Genomic DNA, 17270 nt, shown 5'->3' on the forward strand with positions numbered 1-17270 from the left:
CATGGGAAGTGAGATACTCAGCAGACTCATAGAATGGCAGATGTCCTAAATAGCACTCTGGCCTCAGAATCAGCCCTAAAGGCATTCGGAGCTGGCTGAAAAGCTCATGAGAGTATTTCAGGCATGGAAAGCCAAGACACTCTGGCAAAAGATCTCTGCGAGTGAGATCCCAGTGGAAAGAACGGGTCATCAAAGAAGGAGGTACCTTTCTCTGAAGGGAGGAGAGAACCTCCACTTTGACTATGACCTTGTCTAAACAAGATAAGAGTCGGAGAACTCAGAGGGCTTCCATAGCCTTGGAAACTCATGACTGGAGCATAGGGAGATTACTGATGCCATAGACAGGAGTGTCAATTGGTAAAGTCAACAACAGGAGTCACTGTGCACTTACTCCTCATGTAGGATCTCTATCCTTAATGTGCTGTACATTGAGATTTAATGCTATAACGAGTACTCAAACAATATATTTCACTTTGTGTTTCTATGGGGGTGCAAACTGTTGAAATCCTTACTTAATGCATACTAAACTGATCCTCTGTAAAAAAAAAAAAAAAAAAAAAAAAAAGAAATTATCAATTCCCAACTTGACTCTCACTGGGATTAAACATGACAATAGGTCTGCTCTGATTTCATCATCATTTAAAAAAATCATCTATTATTTTTCACTTTATGTTTCTGTGTGGGAGCAAACTGTTGAAATCCATACTTAATGTATACTAAGCTGATCTTCTGTATATTAAGATAATCGAAAATGAATCATGATGTGAATGGAAGGGGAGAGGGAGTGGGAAAGGGGAGGGTTGTGGGTGGGAGGGACGGTATGGGGGGGAAGCCATTGTAATCCATAAGTCGTACTTTGGAAAATTATATGCATTAAATAAAAGTTTAAAAAAAAAATTTTTAATAATATGAAAAGAACAGATACTAGACTTGTTTATGTGCTCCCTTTGACTCTTAGTCCTTTCATTATGATCAATTGTGAACTGAAATTGATCACTTGGAGTAGTGAGATGGCATTGGCACATGCCACCTTGATGGGATTGAATTGGAATCCCCTGGTATGTTTCCAACTCTACCAATTGGGGCAAGTCAGCCCGAGCATGTCCCAAATTATACATCTCTTCCCTCTCTTATTCCCACTCTTATGTTTAACAGGGATCATATTTCGGTTAATTTTCAACACTTAAGAATAACTGTGTGATAACAAGTCTAGTATCTGCTAACACCAACCGATAGAATAAATAAAGGGGAGAGTGATCCAACATGGGAAGTGAGATACTCAGCAGACTCATAGAATGGCGGATGTCCTAAATAGCACTCTGGCCTCAGAATCAGCCCTAAAGGCACTCGGATCTGGCTGAAAAGCCCATGAGAGTATTTCAGGCATGGAAAGCCAAGACACTCTGGCAAAAAGATCTCTGTGAGTGAGATCCCAGTGGAAAGAACAGGTCTTCAAAGAGGGAGGTGCCTTTCTCTGAAGGGAGGAGAGAACCTCCACTTTGACTATGACCGTGTCTAAACAAGATAAGAGTCGGAGAACTCAAGGGGCTTCCATAGCCTTGGAAACTCATAACTGGTGCATAGGGAGATTACTGATGCCATAAACAGGAGTGTCAATTGGTAAAGTCAACAACAGGAGTCACTGTGCACTTACTCCTCATGTAGGATCTCGGTCCTTAACGTGCTGTACACTGAGGCTTAATGCTATAACGAGTACTCAAACAGTATATTTCACTTTGTGTTTCTATGGGGGTGCAAACGACTGAAATCTTTACTTAATGTACACTAAACTGATCTTCTGTAAAAAAAAAAAAAAAAAAAGAAAGAAAGAAAGAAATTTTCAATTCCCAACTTGACTCTCACTGGGATTAAACATGACAATAGGTCAAAAAAAAAAAAAAAAAAAAATAATATGAAAAGAACAGATTTCACGTATTTCATGGATACAATTCTAAGTCTTCTAAAAGTAAAGGCACTTAAGTTATTTCAAAAATCATACCACTTATCTTCACAACAATGTGAATGCTTGGCTAAACACACTGTTAACGCTCCTTATGTAAATCAACATAGATGGCTATGCAAAGCTATCATTTCATAAATTCTATCTCATGGGATTACTTATATCACAAATTTTTTTATGCTGCTGGTTTTTTTCTTAATAGTGTAACTATTTTGATGACCATTATTTCTCTGGAATTACCAAGATAAACAAGTTCCTAACTTCATGGCAAATGTGGTATATTTATGTGTTTACAAAAACTAGGTTTTAAGATGACTAGGGTAAATATAAATATTTATAAATAAAATGCTGGAGATGGGAAAAGTCTGTTGGGAGATACAACACATCTGCCTTTGAAAAGTATAAATGGCTTAGAAGTAGAAACCAAGTTTGCTTCATGATTCCAAAGGGTAAAATTAGTGAAGAGTTAATAGGAAAGATAAATTTCTAGCAATCAAAGCTCAGGAGCAGGTTGATGGCTCAAGACAATGTTTATAGTGAACTGGGGTTGCTCAAGCTGTGCCAGGTGATAACACAGTAGGGATGTCATGTCAATTATTTAAGGATGTTAAGCTTCCTTCCAACAGTCTGAGCAATGATTTTTAGAGTCCTCAAAGCTGAGAGCCACCCAAGATAAAATACCTAATACAAGAAAGAGGGCCAAAAATATAAAGGGCCTAAATGATGCTCACAGAAAAATTAGTCATAGACAATCTTTGAAGATATTCACTGAACCATTGCAAAAGAAAAAGTCAAAATTATCTATGACAAAACCAGATTCTAAATAGCGGTACATGACAAAAAGTGGTGAAAGTAAGGCATAGAAGAGAAACCGTAAGGTATCAGAAAGGGGTCCTGCCGGGAACTGAAAAAACTGAAACAGAAATGAAAAGCATCAATACGAGGGACAACAGGGAAAGAAAATCTGTCAGATATAAAGCTACACAATATTGCAGGAATGGCTCTGCAGCTCCTAAAAATTCAGTGGGATTTGCCACTGCAGAAAGAAATAGGAGCACCTCTGAATGAATGGTATCCGGGAGACACAAAGGAAGGTAAGGGGCATTGAATGGGTACAGATGCCCATCACCGCGGTGGGAGCACTGTTAACTCATCAGTCCCCACTTCTACTCTACCCGGGATGAGAAAATCCTCTTTTCCTAGTAATGAAAATGAAACTGAGGCCAGGACAGGTGATCCCAGGCCACACCGCCAGTAATTGGTTTCTGGGACTTTAAGTCCCACAGCTCTTTGTCTTCCCATTTCATCACACTAGCAAAATGTGCTCAAGCATGAGTGATAAAGAAAAGTGACAAGTGATGCGGGAGCCAGGACTCAGGTGGCAAAAGGAAGAACAATGAGGCAGATGTGGAGGGTTGTTCAGGAGAGGCTGCCGGTGTCTCCGAGCTTCAACCTGTCAGCCCACTGGAACTGAGCCAGGAACCCAGGAACCAGAAACACATCAAACACAAAAGCAGGCGAGAGATTCAAAAAGCAAGGTTATTCTCATAAAAAAGAAGCCCAGACAGAATTTTCCCAAAATCTGAGTTCTTCAGTCTTGTCTTTAATGCTCCCTTCTTCTTCGCTAGAACTTTCCATTTCTCAAACTGACGGAGGCCTTTCACTGCTCGGAGCGTCTTCCTCTCCCCGCATCTCAGCATTCAGCCTGTGGTTAGCAGCCACCAAAGGTCAAGCAGTATCAGGAGGTAGGAGCCGAAATGAAAAGACCCAGAGATTTGAAATAGAAGTCACCACCTTGCTTCTTGCCTTCAAATAATTCAAGCTTCAGTGTCTCGCAGAAGCCAGGAACTTCCTCACGGTGAGTGAAGAAGGAAAGACAAAGTGAGCCAGAGAGGATTGCCACCTGCCTCGGGCAGGGTTCTTTGGAGGGGCAAAACCAACAGGATATTTCGAAACAGAGATCAGAAAAGAGATTTAGCATGGAGCCTGACTCGATGACTATGGAGGCTGACAAGTCCCACAGTGGTCCATCTGCAAACTGGAGACCCAGAAAAGCCAGCAGCCTGACTCAGGCCAAGTCAAAGGCCCTAGAAACAAGGAAGCTGATGGCAGAATTTTTAGGCCAAAAGCCTAAAAACCTGGAAGTTCTGATGTCCAAAAGCATGAGAGCAGGAGTGCCCCATTTCCTGGAGAAGCAGCAGAGGAATTTTCTTTCCTGGTGTCTTTTTGCTGCGTCTGGGCCCCCAGCTCCTTGGACGCTACATGCCTACACTGCAGGTCGATCTTCTCCATGTAGTTCTCTGATCAGGCACCAATTTCCTCTGGAAACACCTTCAGAGGCATGGCTGGGGTAGGCCAGCCTTCCAATCAAAAGCAAAACATCCTGAGTTTCCCTTTCAGTAGAAAAGAAATGGGCTCAGTGCCAACAGAAGCACTGAGAATAAACAACGACTTAGCAGCCATCTGAGTGTCCACTCACATTAACACCCATATCACCAGGGCTGGCGCTATGGGTAGTGGGTTAAGCTGCCACCTGCAGCACCAGAATCCCATGTGGGTGATGGCTTTGGTGTCCTGGCGGCTCCGTTTCCAATCCAGATCCTTGCTAGTGCTCCTGGAAAAGCAGCACAAGATGGCTGAAGTCCTTGGGCCCCTGTACTCATGTGGGAAACCCCGATGAGGCTCCTGGCTCCTGGCTTCAGATTGGTATAGCTCTGGCCCTTCAGACCATTTAGGGAGTGAACCTCTCTTTCTCTCTTTTCCTTTCCTTCTCCCTCTCCCCCTCTTTCTGTGTGTGTGTCTGTGTGTGTATGTGTCTGTCTAACTCTCTCTCTCTCTCTCTCTCTGTAACTCTGCCTTTCAAATAAATAAAATAAATCTTAAAAAAAATAAAAACACCCACATCAGCCATCACACTGTCTCACAGGTCACCCCCCAGTATGGTCAGTTTTAGACTTGTCTATCAACTGGCAGCCCTGTTTCTGGAAGCCCTTTTTACATTTGGACAAAAGCCTAGTTTAACTGTTTTCCAAGTGAAAGCATAAGAATGATGTCTTAAAGCTAAATAATTTGCAAGAATATGCTATGTAAGATACTGTGGAAGAACATGATAATTACCACAAATACACTATAATTATGTTCTCAGAAATAGATCTATTCACAGAAGTCATTCATATATGTGATTATGCATGATAGCAAAATGAAATAGGCATTAGCAAGGTTTTCAATATGCAAATGCTATTTTTTACCAGGCCAAATACTTTATCAAATGGAATTAAACATCTCAAAGGAAGCAGACTTCTCTTATTTCTCTATCTTGTAGCAAACATAACTGTTTCCATATGTGTGAAACAGTCTCTTCATTTATTGCACTACATTACTGATAATAACTACACTAATTTTCTTTGGATTTTGTTTTTAAGGATGAAATTTCTCATATTCTATATTTAGATACAGATTAAAACTCTTTTAAAGTATTTGTGTTACAGTACAAGAAGGGGAGAGAAGGAAAAAAAGGAAAAGGGAAAGAGGTAGGCAGGGAAGAAGGATAGTATCAGTCATTAGATTCTGTGTTGTTTCTCCAGAGAGTCAAAATATGATTTATTCTCAACATGCAATGAACATGATCCTTTCATATTCTTTTTTTTTTCTCAAGATATATCAATTATTTTTTTTATCTTTTATTTAATGAATATAAATTTCCAAAGTACGACTCATGTGTTACAATGGCTTCCCCCCCCCATACCGTCCCTCCCACCCACAACCCCCCCTCCCACTCCCTCTCCCCCTCCATTCACGTCAAGATTCATTTTCGATTATCTTAATATACAGAAGATCAGCCTAGCATACCTTAAGTAAGTATTTCAACAGTTTGCTCCCACACAGAAACATTAAGTGAAAAATAATAGATGATTTTTTTTAAATGATGATGAAATCAGATCAGACCTATTGTCATGTTTAATCCCATGAGAGTCAAGTTGGGAATTGATAATTTTTTTTTTTTACAGAAGATCAGTTCAGTGTACATTAAGTAAAGATTTCAATCGTTTGCACCCCCATAGAAACACAAAGTGAAATATACTGTTTGAGTACTCGTTATAGCATTAAGCCTCAGTGTACAGCACGTTAAGGACAGAGATCCTACATGAGGAGTAAGTGCACAGTGACTCCTGCCGTTGACTTCACAAATTGACACTCCTGTTTATGGCATCAGTAATCTCCCTATGCACCAGTTATGAGTTTCCAAGGCTATGGAAGCCCCCTGAGTTCTCCGACTCTTATCTTGTTTGGACACGGTCATAGTCAAAGTGGAGGTTCTCTCCTCCCTTCAGAGAAAGGCACCTCCCTCTTTGAAGACCTGTTCTTTCCACTGGGATCTCACTCACAGAGATCTTTTTGCCAGAGTGTCTTGGCTTTCCATGCCTGAAATACTCTCATGGGCTTTTCAGCCAGATCCGAGTGCCTTCAGGGCTGATTCTGAGGCCAGAGTGCTATTTAGGACATCCGCCATTCTATGAGTCTGCTGAGCATCTCACTTCCCATGCTGGACCACTCTCCCCTTTATCCATTCTATCGGTTGGTGTCAGCAGATACTAGACTTGCCCATGTGCTCCCCTTGACTCTCAGTCCTTTCATTATGATCAATTGTGAACTGAAATTGATCACCTGGAATAGCGAGATGGCATTGGCACATGCCACCTTGATGGGACTGAATTGGAATCCCCTGGTATGTTTCCAACTCTACCAATTGGGGCAAGTCAGCCCGAGCATGCCCCAAATTACACATCTCTTCCCTCTCTTATTCCCACTCTTACGTTCAACAGGGATCACATTTCAGTTAATTTTCAACACTCAAGAATAACTGTGTGATAATTACAGAATTAAACCAGTCATATCAAGTAGAACAGACAAAAAAAAAATAATACTATGAAGGATAATGTATTAAGTTGTCCATCAGCAGTCAGGGCTATGCTGATCAAGTCACCATTTCTCATAGTGTCCACTTCACTTCAGGAGGTTTCCCCTTTGGTGTTCAGTCAGTTGTCACCGATCAGGGAGAACATATGGTATTTGTCCCTTTGGGACTGGCTTACTTCACTCAGCATGATGTGTTCCAGATTCCTCCATTTTGTTGCAAATGACTGGATTTCGTTGTTTCTTACTGCGGTATAGTACTCTAAAGAATACATATCCCATAATTTCTTTATCCAGTCTACCGTTGATGGGCATTTAGGTTGGTTCCAGGTCTTGGCTATTGTGAATTGTGCTGCAATAAACATTAGGCTGCAGACCGCTTTTTTGTTTATCAATTTAAACTCCTTTGGGTAAATTCCAAGGAGTGGGATGGCTGGGTCGAATGGTAGGGTTATATTCAGGTTTCTGAGGAATCTCCAGACTGATTTCCATAGTGGCTTGACCAGTTTGCATTCCCACCAACAGTGGGTTAGTGTCCCTTTTTCCCCACATCCTCGCCAGCATCTGTTGTTGGTAGATTTCTGTATGTGAGCCATTCTAACCGGGGTGAGGTGAAACCTCATTGTGGTTTTGATTTGCATTTCCCTGATTGCTAGTGACCTTGAACATTTTTTCATGTGCCTGTTGGCCATTTGGATTTCCTCTTTTGAAAAATGTCTATTGAAGTCCTTGGCCCATCTCTTCACTGGGTTGTTGGTTTTGTTTTTGTGGAGTTTCTTGATCTCTTTGTAGATTCTGGTTATTAACCCTTTATCTGTTGCATAGTTTGCAAATATTTTTTCCCATTCTGTCGGTTGTCTCTTCACTCTCCTGACTGTTTCTTTTGCAGTACAGAAACTTCTCAATTTGATGCAATCCCAATAGTTGATTTTGGCTTTGACTGTCTCTGCCTCCCGGGTCTTTTCCAGAAATTCTTTGCCTGTGCCAATATCTTGAAGGGTTTCTCCAATGTTCTCTAATAACTTCATGGTGTCAGGACGTAGATTTAGGTCTTTAATCCACATTGAGTGGATTTTTGTGTAAGGTGTAAGGTAGGGGTCTTGCTTCATGCTTCTGCACATGGAAATCCAGTTTTCCCAGCACCGTTTATTGAATAGACTGTCCTTGCTCCAGGAATTAGTTTTAGATCCTTGATCAAATATAAGTTGGCTGTAGATGTTTGGATTGATTTCTGGTGTTTCAATTCTGTTCCATTGGTCTATCCATCTGTTTCTGTACCAGTACCATGCTGTTTTGATTACAACTGCCCTGTAGTATGTCCTGAAGTCTGGTATTGTGATGCCTCCGGCTTTGTTTTTGTTGTACAAGATTGCTTTAGCTATTCGAGGTCTCTTGTGCCTCCATATGAATTTCAGCATCATTTTTTCTAGATCTGCGAAGAATGTCTTTGGTATCTTGATTGGGATTGCATTGAATCTATAAATTGCTTTTGGGAGAATGGACATTTTGATGATGTTGATTCTTCCAATCCATGAGCATGGAAGATTTTTCCATTTTTTGGTATCCTCTTCTATTTCTTTCTTTAAGGTTTTGTAATTTTCATCATAGAGATCTTGAACGTCCTTGGTTAAGTTTATTCCAAGGTATTTGATTGTTTTTGTAGCTATTGTGAATGGGATTGATCTTAGCAGTTCTTTCTCAGTCATGGCATTGCTTGTGTATACAAAGGCTGTTGATTTTTGTGCATTGATTTTATATCCTGCCACTTTGCCAAACTCCTCTATGAGTTCCAATAGTCTCTTAGTAGAGTTCTTTGGATCCTCTAAGTACAGAATCATATCGTCTGCAAAGAGGGATAGTTTGACTTCTTCCTTCTTGATTTGTATTCCTTTGATTTCTTTTTCTTGTCTGATGGCTCTGGCTAAAACTTCCAGAACTATGTTAAATAGCAGTGGTGAGAGTGGGCATCCCTGCCTGGTGCCAGATTTCAGTGGAAATGCTTCCAACTTTTCCCCATTCAATAGGATGCTGGCTGTGGGTTTTTTATAAATTGCTTTGATTATATTGAGGAATGTTCCTTCTATACCCAATTTGCTTAGAGTTTTCATCATGAAAGGGTGTTGAATTTTATCAAATGCTTTCTCTGCATCAATTGAGATAATCATATGGTTTTTCTTCTGCAGTCTGTTAATGTGGTGAATCACATTGATTGATTTGCGAATGTTGAACCATCCCTGCATACCAGGGATGAATCCCACTTGGTCTGGGTGGATGATTTTCCTGATGTGTTGTTGTATTCTATTGGCCAGAATTTTATTGAGGATTTTTGCATCTATGTTCATCAGGGATATTGGTCTGTAATTCTCTTTCAGTGCTGCATCTTTCTCTGGCTTAGGGATTAAGGTGATGCTGGCTTCATAGAAAGAATTTGGGAGGATTCCCTCTTTTTCGATTGTTCTGAATAGTTTGAGAAGAAATGGGATTAGTTCTTCTTTAAATGTCTGGTAGAATTCAGCAGTGAATCCATCTGGTCCTGGGCTTTTCTTTGTTGGGAGGGCCTTTATTACTGTTTCAATTTCTGTTTCAGTTATGGGTCTATTTAGGTTTTCGATGTCTTCATGGTTCAATTTTGGTAGATTGCATGTGTCCAGGAATCTATCCATTTCTGATAGGTTTTCCTGTTTGCTGGCATACAGGTCCTTGTAGTAATTTCTGATGATTCTTTTTATTTCTGTGGTGTCTGTTGTTACGTTTCCTTTTTCATCTCTGATTTTATTGATTTGGGTCTTTTCTCTTCTTTTTTTAGTTAGTTGGGCCAATGGGGTGTCAATTTTGTTTATTTTTTCAAAAAACCAGCTTCTCGCTTGGCTGATTTTTTGTAATGTTTTTTTGGATTCAATCCTGTTAATTTCTTCTCTGGTTTTAATTATTTCTCTTCTCCTACTAGATTTGGGTTTGGTTTGCTGCAGTTTTTCTAGGTCCTTGAGGTGCGCTGAAAGCTCATTTATTTGGTACCTTTCCAATTTCTTGGTATAGGCACCTATTGCTATAAATTTGCCTCTCAATACTGCTTTTGCTGTATCCCATAAGTTTTGATATGTTGTGTTGTTGTCTTCATTTACTTCCAGAAAGTTTTTGATTTCTCTTTTGATTTCTTGAATGACCCAGTGTTCATTCAGGAGCATGTTGTTCAGTCTCCATGTGTTTGCATACTTTCTGGGGTTTCCTGAGTTGCTAATTTCCAGCTTCATCCCGCTGTGGTCTGAGAAGCTGCATGGTATGATTCTAATTCTTTTAAATTTGCTGAGACTTGCTTTATGGCCTAGTATGTGATCAATCCTAGAGAAGGTTCCATGCGCTGCTGAGAAGAATGTGAAGTCTGTAGATGTGGGGTTGAAAGTTCTGTAGATATCGGTTAGATCCATTTGGGCAATAGCGTCGATTAAATCTGCTGTTTCCTTGTTGATCTTCTGTCCGGATGATCTGTCTATTTCTGAGAGTGGAGTATTGAAGTCCCCCAGTACTATTGTATTGGAATCTAAATCTCCCTTTAAGTCCCTTAGCATATCTTTTAAATAGACCGGTGCCCTGTAATTAGGTGCATATACATTTATAATAGTTACATCTTCCTGTTGAATTGAACCCTTAATCATTATATAGTGTCCCTCTTTGTCTCTCTTAACAGTTTTTGTATTAAAGTTTATTTTGTCTGATATTAATATGGCTACACCTGCTTTTTTTTGGTTTCTGTTGGCATGGAATATCTTTTTCCAACCTTTCACTTTCAGTCTGCATGCCTCTTTGTTAGAGAGATGTGTTTCTTGTAGGCAACAAATAGTTGGGTTGTGTTCTGTGAGCCAGTTAGCCAAACGGTGTCTTTTAACTGAAGAATTCAGACCATTAATGTTCAATGTGACTATTGATACGTAGTGACTTTGCCCTGCCATTTTCCCGGAAATATTTTCTAGTATATGCTTTGAGCTTCCCATGGTCTTTTACTGGTAGGTGTTCTTCCTTTCCCTTCTTTCATATTGATGGCCGTGTTTCTGTGTTTCTGAGTGTAGCACATCTTTAAGTATCTTTTGCAGGGCCGGACGAGTGGCCACAAAGTCTTTCAATTTCTGTTTGCTATGAAAGGTCTTTATTTCACATTCATTCACAAATGAGAGCTTGGCAGGATATAATATTCTGGGCTGGCAATTTTTCTCTCTTAGCACCTGTGCTATGTCTCGCCATTCCCTCCTAGCTTGTAGGGTTTCTGATGAGAAGTCAGCTGTGAGTCTGATTGGAGATCCTCTGAGAGTAATCTGACGTTTCTCTCTTGTACATTTTAGGATCTTTTCTTTATGTTTCACTGTGGTAAGTTTAATTACCACGTGTCGTGGTGAGGATCTCTTTTGGTCATGTTTATTGGGGGTTCTATGAGCTTCCTGTACTAGGATATCTCTGTCCTTCTCCAAACCTGGAAAGTTCTCTGCTAGTATCTCACTAAAAAGGCCTTCCAATCCTTTCTCTCTCTCCATGCCTTCAGGAACTCCTAGAACTCGAATGTTGGTTTTTTTAATAGTATCCTGTAGATTCCCGACAATATTTTTTAGGTTTCTAATTTCCTCTTCTTTTCTTTGGTTTGACTGTATGTTTTCCTGTGCTCTATCTTCTAAGTCCGATATTCTCTCTTCTGCTTCACCCATTCTGTTTTTAAGGCTTTCTAATGTGTTTGTCATTTGATCTATTGAGCTCTTCATTTCATTTTGATTTCTCTTCACTATTACACTTTCCTGTTCTACTAGTTTCTGAGTTTCATTTTGACTCTTCCTTAAAATTTCGTTTTCACGAGAGAGATTTTCAATCTTGTCCATTAAGGATTTCTGTAGTTCAAGGATTTGCTTTTGAAAACTTCTAAATGTTCTTATCATAAATTTTTTGAAATCCGTATCTTGCATTTCTTCTATCTCATCATCTTCATACTCTTGGCTTGGGGTGTTTTGCTTATTTGGAGGCATCATAGTGTCATCGTTGATCTTGCTCCCTCTATTTCTGTGTTTGTTACTCGGCATAGTTAATTCTTCTTGCGTCACTGTGCGTTTTTTTTTATTTTTTTTATTTTATACTGTGTCCGTGTTAAGTGGACTGCCTGCTGTTGGAGGAGCCTTGGAGGCTTGAGATGGGTGCGGCCTGAGAGCTCTGCCTGGTTCTTCCTGGTTAAGGGTGTGCAAAGGTGACACCCTCAGGTTATGCGTGGTAAATCTCTCTCTTTTCATTTATTTATTTATTTTATTTATTCAGGGGGTAAGTAACACCGCAGGGCATGGCTGTGCAGAATTGATGGTATTTAGCTTCCAGTCTTTGGCTCCTCTGGACTCCCACTGGGTTGCCTAGGCTACTGAATTGTAGTGACTCAGTTCCTTAGCTCTCCCCGATTGATATGTAAATCCAGAGAGGAGGCCTGCTCTTTGTCTCTTCAAGCCTTGCAGCCTTGTAACCTTTGCAAGGTTAGGGGGAAGAGAAACCCCGAAGCTTTGTTTTTCCTTCTTTCCGGTAGTGAGTTTGCTGCACTTTCCGGCCCCCCTCTAGATTCTGACCCCCGTTTCCCCACCAATGTCTCGGGTTATTGAGCTCACCTCCCCTTCCAGCGCCGATGTGTGGACTCGGAGCCCTGAGCGTCCCAAGTCTCCCCGCTGTTGTCTGTGTGGCGTGCACTCCCCTTGGAGCACTGGCGTGCCGACCCTGGGGCTTTTGCGGCTCGGTCCCGCGACTTGGCTTCCGCGCGGTGGGCGACCTTGTTCTCCCAGTAGGTCCTCTGATTCACGATTCCCGTGCAATTTTTTCCTGGTTCTCTTTTTCTGCGGCTACCGTAACTCCCCTTTTATTAAACTAAATTTTCCCGGACTATCGGTGCGCGCCCTCACTATTCCGCCATCTTGGCTCCGCCTCCTTTCATATTCTTGACACAAGTTTGCAGGGCCAGCATTGTGGAGCCTCAGGTTAAGCTGCCACTTGCAAGGTCGACATTGCATGTGGGAGCACTAGTTCAGCTCTCAGCTGCTTTGTTTCAGATCCAGCTCCCTGCTAATACATCTGGAAAGGTAGTAAAAGGTTGGCCAAGTGCTTGGGCTCCTGCCACCCAGATGGAGTTCCAGGCTCCTGGCTTCAGCTTGGACCAGCCCCAGCTGTTGGGATCATTTGGGGAAAGAACCAGCAGGTGGAAGATGTCTCTCTGCCTCTCCCTCTATCTCTCCCTGTCACTCTGCCTGTCAAATAAATAAAATAATCTTTTCTATAACAAAATGGGGTTTTTTTGACAGACAGAGTGGACAGTGAGAGAGAGAGAGAGAGACAGAGAGAAAGGTCTTCCTTTGCCATTGGTTCACCCTCCAATGGCCGCCACAGCTGGCGCACTGCGGCTGATCCGAAGCCAAGAGCCTGGTGCTTCTCCTGGTCTCCCATGGGGTACAGGGCCCAAGCACTTGGGCCATCCTCCACTGCACTCCTGGGCCATAGCAGAGAGCTGGCCTGGAAGAGGGGCAACCGGGACAGAATCCCGCACCCCAACCGGGACTAGAACCCGGTGTGCCGGCGCTGCTAGGCGGAGGATTAGCCTGTTGAGCCGTGGCGCCGGCCACAAAATGCTTTTCATGAGATATTAACCATGAACCAATAATACATTTAAACTAAATATTTTTTTAAAAATTACACTCAAAGAATTAATTCATAGGTCACATATATCTAATAACAAAATATCTAGTTGTTTAACAAAATTTTTTAAAGTTTTATTTTTATTTATTTGAAAGGCAAAGTTACAGAGAGAGAGAGGGAGAGATGGAGAAAGAATTCTATCCACTGGCTCACTCCCCAAATGGCCACAACAGCCAGGGCTGGGCCTGGCCAAAGACAGAAACCCAAAGTTTCTTCCTTGTCTCCTACATGGGTGTAGGAACCCATGCATTTGGGCCATCTTCCTCTGTTTCCAATGTGCATAGCAGGGAGCTGGATCAGAAGTGGAGTAGCCGAAATTTGAACTGGTACCCATATGAGATACTGAAGTCTCAGGCAGCAGCTTAATCAGCTATGCCACAACACTGGCCCCAATAAAATGTTTTTAGAGCCTACCACAATATATAATTTCAAAACACAAAGAACAAATCATTAGCTAAGTCATTTGATAGCACAGGACACTATATACTTATTTATGCAACACAGCAAGCAGATTTTTATGCTACAAACACACCGAAAAAATATTCAAATCAAACCTAAAATTCAGGGAATGTGTATCCATAAAGTTTAGTTAATTGAGGCTTAATTTTATAAGAAAAAAGGGTCTTTGAGCATCAAATGTTGTTTATAAAAATGCTCCCTTAATATTTGTAGTATATTTTTCTGTTTGTTTATTTTTTTAAATTTTTAACTTTTATTTAATGAATATAAATTTCCAAAGTACAGCTTATGGATTACAATGGCTTCCCCCCAATAACATCCCTCCCACCCGCAACCCTCCCCTTTCCCACTCCCTCTCCCCTTCCATTCACATCAAGATTCATTTTCAATTCTCTTTATATACAGAAGATCAGTTTAGCATACATTAAGTAAAGATTTCAACAGTTTGCTCCCACACAGAAACATCAAGTGAAAAATACTGTTTGAGTACTAGTTATAGCATTAAATCACAATGTACAGCACACTAAGGACAGATATCCTACATGAGGAGTAAGTGCACAGTGACTCCTGTTGTTGACTAAACAAATTGACACCCATGTTTATGGCCTCAGTAATCACCCTAGACTCTTGTCATGAGCTGCCAAGGCTATGGAAGCCCCCTGAGTTCACCGACTCTGATCATATTTAGACAAGGCCATGGTCAAAGTGGAAGTTCTCTCCTCCCTTCAGAGAAAGGTACCTCCTTCTTTGATGACCCATTCTTTCTACTGGGATCTCACTCGCAGAGATCTTTCACTTAGGTTTTTTTTTTTCCCCCAGAGTGTCTTGGCTTTCCATGCCTGAAATACTCTCATGGGCTTTTCAGCTGGATCCGCATGCCTTAAGGGCTGATTCTGAGGCCAGAGTGCTGTTTAGTTAATATTTGTAGTATATTTTTCTACTTCAGCAAAGGTTTTCTTTGATAATTCAGAATCCTACTGCTCATTTGTCAAGTTTATGAACAAGATCCGGTAATTTCCTAATCTTAACTATGGATGCCACCCTTCATATGCAATTCATTTGCCTTTTATTATATATTTGTTCCAATGAACCAATCTGAGACTTTCTTCATGAATAACTTTAAGCAATTGTTTATTGACAACCTCCCACATTCCCAGCTCCAGGAAGGACCAGGGACACCATCGCTGTCTCCAGGGAGTTCACCATTTAGTTTATGGCACTGTGCATCCTCCTTTCATCTTTCAAGCTTTGTGTAGATACCGAGTTCATCTGGAAGGGAAACTAAAGCCCTTTGCTTGTGTGTCATTCTCTGGATTCTCCTAAGGGATATTTTGTGATCTGTACATTGACAAGAGCTGTACTTTGATTTTCCTTACTGCCTTTGCTATGAGTCAAATATTTTGTTTTCTCTTTCAGTCCTTCCAACAAACCTCCTGCAGTGTGATCTATTCAATTGGCTTTCTCTGTGAAATTTTGTGATGGCTTTCTGTCCCTTTCCATTGTTGTTCTTTGTTCGTTTCCTCCCTGGCAGAGGGCTTCCCACTTTCCTGGTTCCTTATTCATTTGGGCAACCAATCTTAGCACTTTCTTAAAAATTAGATCCTCAACAAGTGTAACTCATTAGCTTCCCCTTGAACTTTGTTGTAAACGTCCTATCTTCTCTGCAACATTGCTATTTAGAAACATCATCCTCAAAAAAGACACCTCTTCCCTGGGGAATTGTGTTTACAATGGTGTATTTCAAAGAGATTGACAAAGGAATGCAACATTCAGCAAAGGCTGCTTCTATAACGTTGATTCCCACCATGACAGTTAATGGATTCTACAAGATCACCATTAACATCAATTCACACATGTGAGGGTTAGATCGAAAGTTTAATTTCTGGTTCCTTTGTATGAAACTGAAATTTATAAGACACATGAACTTTTGAAATTAAAAAAAAAACCTAATTAATAAGAAGGTAAAATAGCTAACTATTCATTGATATGTCTATCATCTTCATCATAAATTATATTCTTACTTAAAACTCAAGTAATTTGATTCTGCATGTCAGATGCTATCAAGAAAACTATGATTTATGATCCATAATCCTTTTACATTTTTGGCTCAAAGACGAATATGTAAGATTCAGTAAAATTTAATTTTCCAAATGTTCTCAGAAGAACTTATCAGAAGCATCCTCCAAATGGATCACCTACTTGTGTTGTGAGGCAGCAATCAAAGCTTATGATCATTTTTGGGGGTCATACCCTCAATTAATAAGCATTCCCTTTTGACAACAGTGTGTGTCTAAAGGGAGAAAAGAGGGGACTGCATTGTGGCGTAGTAGATTAAGCCTCCAACTGCAGTGCCGGCATCCCATATGGGCGCCAGTTCTAGTCCTGGCTGCTCCACTTCTGATCCAGCTCTCCACTGATGGCCTAGGAAGGCAGTGGAAGATGGCGCAAGTACTTGGACCCATGCACCCATGTGGGAGACCCAGAAGAAGCTCTTGGCTCCTGGTTTCAGATTGGTCCAGTTCCAACTGTTGCAGACACTTGGAACTAAACCAGCAGGTTGAAGACCTCTCCTCTGTCTCTCCATCTCTCTTTCAATGACTCTGCCTCTCAAATAAATAAATAAAGGGAGAAAAAAGTCACCTTTCAGCACTTCATTGACTTGGTGTTTTCAGTCTGTTAAATGATTTCAACTTTACAGAGATAAAAATATCAACATTTATTGTGAAAGGTAATCATATGCATTTGATAACAGATACTAACAGCTTCCAACACAGTCTCCAGGAATAACTCGCCGCTCTGAACCATGATTTGGAAAAACATTTCCTGCAGTCCGTACAGGGCTTTTTCCTATTACACGACTGGTAATAATTGCACGTGTTGCTGCAGGAATTTAAATTCTTCTGCCACAACGTTAAGACTGCTGTGAAAAACATACTTTCAGGAACACTGAGTACTTTCTATAGCAGCCGTGGGTCCGATGCCAGCATGATCTTAAAGGAAGTCTTCGACATGGTGGAGTGGGCCTGCACCACCATCCCACGCCAACTCCACCCAGAAGTCCCACTTCCTCTGTCATCTGAAATAAACATTTTTTAAAAAAGAAGCAGATTGGCTCTTTCAAGGCCACACTAAGTTCTATGCAGACATCTTCATGTGCATATATGCACAACACACACATACACGCATGCACGCACACACATATGCTCATGCACATTTTCTCTTGCTCATTCTCAGAGGAAAT

At 40.9% G+C, this 17270-nt stretch overlaps 1 pseudogene; it reads right to left on the reverse strand.

Moving 5' to 3' along the window:
- Positions 1–16784: 16784 nt before the first annotated feature.
- Positions 16785–17040, reverse strand: LOC100344215 (ubiquitin-fold modifier 1 pseudogene; annotated as a pseudogene).
- Between the last annotated feature and the right edge of the window lie 230 nt (positions 17041–17270).

The sequence above is a fragment of the Oryctolagus cuniculus genome, chromosome 6 (assembly GCF_051225735.1).
Source record: "Oryctolagus cuniculus isolate XC-2025 breed Fujian yellow rabbit chromosome 6, ASM5122573v1, whole genome shotgun sequence".
Taxonomy (NCBI): domain Eukaryota; kingdom Metazoa; phylum Chordata; class Mammalia; order Lagomorpha; family Leporidae; genus Oryctolagus; species Oryctolagus cuniculus.